Source organism: Carlito syrichta, unplaced genomic scaffold, assembly GCF_000164805.1.
Source record: "Carlito syrichta isolate Samal-C Ts95f unplaced genomic scaffold, Tarsius_syrichta-2.0.1 Scaffold309773, whole genome shotgun sequence".
Lineage (NCBI taxonomy): Eukaryota > Metazoa > Chordata > Mammalia > Primates > Tarsiidae > Carlito > Carlito syrichta.
In genome coordinates this window covers 634,451-638,275 of record NW_007253869.1, presented here as the reverse complement: position 1 = coordinate 638,275, position 3,825 = coordinate 634,451, and the positions used below count along the sequence as shown (strand labels likewise).

At 39.7% G+C, this 3,825-nt stretch overlaps 1 pseudogene across 1 annotated transcript; it reads right to left on the bottom strand.

Moving 5' to 3' along the window:
- Positions 1 to 3,420, bottom strand: LOC103270268 (annotated as a pseudogene). Its single transcript, XR_002482527.1, has 2 exons — positions 3,408 to 3,420; positions 1 to 1,005 (listed from the first exon to the last, which is right to left on the bottom strand). The product of XR_002482527.1 is annotated as a non-histone chromosomal protein HMG-17 pseudogene (transcript).
- Positions 3,421 to 3,825: the final 405 nt, after the last annotated feature.

The window sequence follows — 3,825 nt, the reverse complement described above, 5'->3', positions numbered from 1 at the left end:
CTTCATTTGATACTCTGAACAGGGAAGTAGTTTAGAGTGAGGGTTGACATTTCACATTTAGCATGTTGTTTGACAACTTTTCACAAGCCGACCCTGACTTTCAGGAAATGAAATGAAAATGGCAGAATTTGTCTGAAGATCCACAATCTATAAATGAAAACTGCTGCTTTTATGAGGGGTGCCATCTCAGTGGCATCACTGACATACTGGTAACCAATTATTGGGGGTCAGGTTCCAACAGATGTCTGGGTTTAAGAGAGTTAAGTCTATGCTGAAGGCAGAAAGGAAGAAGAGGGCATAAAAAATGAATGTTTTTCCGCACCACAAGGTGTTTGTACCAAGGTGGCTATGTGTGTCAACGTCGGGAATCCCTCCTCCTGGAAGCCAAGAGGAAGTCTCTTAAAACTAGCAGGGAAAGGTGTTTTCCCCACATCAATTCAGCTTTGGAGATATTCTATTAGTGACATATGCCCCTTTCTCTAAAAACAACAATGAAGTGTTCTGTGTGTTAACAACATAGCTTTAAAAAACAAAACCAAAATTCTGCATTTTTATAAAACTTGATAAAAAATAGTATTTCAAACTGTACAGTCACCAGAAATACACAGTTATCAAAAATGCACACACTTCACTTGGCATCTCCAGCACCTTCAACTTTCTGTGCCTGGTCTGTTTTGGCATCTCCATGTTCTGCAGGGTTATTCCCCTCCTTGCCAGCATCGGCTTTTCCCTTTTTCCCTCTGGGTACCTTCTCTCCCTTCTTAGCTGAGGCCTTCTTAGGCTTGGGCTCTGGCTTTGGAGGAGCAGGTTTAGCAGACAACCTTGCAGATCTTCTCTGGGGTTCGTCCTTCACCTTGGCTTTATCTCCTTTAGCATCCCCTTCAGCCTTTCTCTTGGGGATGGTGGTGATGGCAGCGGAACTAAGGCGTTGGACGTGGGGATGGAGCAGCGTGCGGGCTTTGGTCGGTCCGGGGGTCGTTCTTGCCTCTTCTTCACACTGCTCCTCTGTATTAGTTTTCAAGTCTTTTGATTATCACTTCGGATAAATGAATAACTATTATTTTGCAATGATCTGTGATTCTTGCTTGATCAGATGTTTTGAGCCTTTTAACATCTTTAATAAAAGTTCTATTGACTAATCCTTGTGCTGTTAAATTATAGGGCTTTGGCTCCTGGCTCTGAAAAGGCACCAACTCCTGTCACCAGTTAAGTCCTCATCTTCAGACCCAGGAGAAGTGACAATTGAAATGAGCTGCTTATGTGACACAGAGGGCCAGAAATAAAACTATTCAATTCCTCTAGGCTCAGGGACTATTGTGGAAGAGGTGAGAGTGTGAGATTTTAAGGGCTGATTTTTTTTTTTTTTAAGTCAGAATCTCACTCCATTGCCCAGGCTGGAGTGCAGTGGCACACTCACGGCTACCCCCACGTCGACCTGCTGGAGAACTTCGGTGATCCTTCCACCTCAGCCTTCCAAATAGATGGAACTTCAGGCGTGCACTGCCATGCCCGGCTAATTTTTTATTTATTGTAGAGAAGAGGTCTTGCCAAGTTGCCCAGGCTGGTCTCGAATCCGCGGGCTCAGGCAATCCACTTGCCTCAGCCTCCCAAAGTGCTGGGTTTACAGGTGTGAACCACCACACCCAGCTAATTAGCTTTAATGTTAACAAGATATATAAAGGTAAAATTTTGTTTTCTCTTCTGAACAGAATGCAAGTGCAATATTAATAAGAATTAATAAAAGATTTTTGCTTACCTTTTGAGTAAACTGAAGGCGAAAAAGGAAGGGAGAGCGAGGGATAGATTTATTTGGCCTCATGCTATCTTTATTAGGTCTTATTGTTGGAAACTGAGTATCCTCTCTATCAAAGAGTAAAGATTTTTGCTTTTTTGAAATTTTTGAATGAATTATTTTGGCTAAATGCATAGCTATTTTGTAGTGGTTCACATTGATATTTGACAAACTTTCCAAAAGCAAAATTTCAAGCTCTAAATTCAGTCTTTTTTTTTAACCTCAAACTGACTTTTTTTTTTAAAGATATTAAGTCCTCTGAAGTCCACAAGAGACATATTAAGTTTATTTGGCATGTTAAAATTATACAAGAAACATTGTCAAATATGAAATGGTGTTTAACTTTCTGTGGGTTATATTTACATGTAAAAACCCCTTGCATCCAAAAAAGTCCCTCAGAAAGATTGGTCTCGTACCTTGTATACGCAGTTCCTTTACAGCGTTTCTGACCTGTGGTAAGTAAAGAATGTGTTTAAAAATTCTATGAGATGTCTAAAATTCTGATATGTCTTAGTATATGTGATTAGTAGTAGTTATTATTATGATAAATTGTTGTATGCCAGAGAAATAACCAGGTTTTCTTGTCCATTGTGTTTATAACCATGACTGTCCTAGGTATCCACAATTATTGTTTTACTTTAATTATTCTGAAAAAGTAGCTTAGAATCAGCTACAGTCCAAAACCTGCTTCTTTAGGGGAGTTCATGAAAAGGACTCTTGATTGCAGGTTTCTGGTAACTTTGAATATTGTGCCATTGGAATAGAGATAAAACTTCCAGGGTTCTCATTAGAGACCTGATGTGTTTATGAGGATTGCTGGCCCAATATCGAGCAGAACAGAGTTAACTGCATGGACTGAAGTAATAGAGGGTAGAATAATTTTTTATGACCTTTTTGTTTGAAATATTGCTGATTCTTTTTGTTTTGTTTTTCATCGTCAATAAAACGCTTTCCTTTTGTGCTATTTATAACGTCTAACAATTGAGTGAAGTATACTCTTGTAAACAACATTTGAAGCATATTTATCTCCCTCTACTTGATTTCTCCGGAATGTGGAAATTATTTGTGAGTATTCTCAGTTTATGACAATATGGTTGTTTGCATATGGTCAATAAGAAGCTGTTTTCTTTTATAACAGGACACACTTGGGGCACTGGTTATTTTACCAAGGCTTTGACCAGAATGACATATTTTTCTTTTTTATTATAGATATGTGGGATACAAGTCAGGATAGAAGGACATATTTTAGATATGAACAGACTGCTTTGAGAAATTGAGATTGACTTTATAGATCCAATAAAAGCCCCTTGGAAAGTCTGGCCTTGTACCTTGTATATGCAGTTCCTTTACAGGGTTTCTGTCCTTTGGTAAGTAAAGAATGTCCCTTTCTAACAGACCCAGGAAGCTCAAGATATTTTGAGACTTCAAGAAGACAGGAATTCATACAGGTATTGTAGGCACAATCTAACGGTGAATCTTTAGCTTGGCTTCTGGCCTTGATAGTCAATCTCCCATTCTCCTTGGCTGATGCCACCCAATAAAAAGCCTTCTTCCCTGGCAATACTCTGTTGTCTCAGTGATTGGCTTTCTGTGTGATGAGCAACAGTACACCGACTAATCACTGGCATTTCAGTAGCATTATCAAGATTTTGCCACACTGCTTTTGGTATCCACTTTCCCCTTCTATTTCTCATACTCTGAAATAAAAAGTTTGGCCGGGCATGGTGGCTCATGCCTGTAATCTCAGCACTTGGGAGGTGGAGGCGAGAGGATTGCTTGAGCCCAGGGTAACTTGGCAAGACCTTGTCGTGTCAAATAAAAAAAATTAGCCAGGAGTGGTGGCATGTTCCAGCTACTTGGAAGGCTGAGGTGGAAGGATCAGCTGAGCCCAGCAGGTCAAGGCTGCAGTGGCCATGAGCAGTGTGCCACTGCACTCCAGTTTGCATGACAGAGTGAAGCTCTGACTTTAAATAAACAAACAAACAAACAAATAAAAATAAAAAGTCTATTTTATAAAAAAATAAGAGAATGTT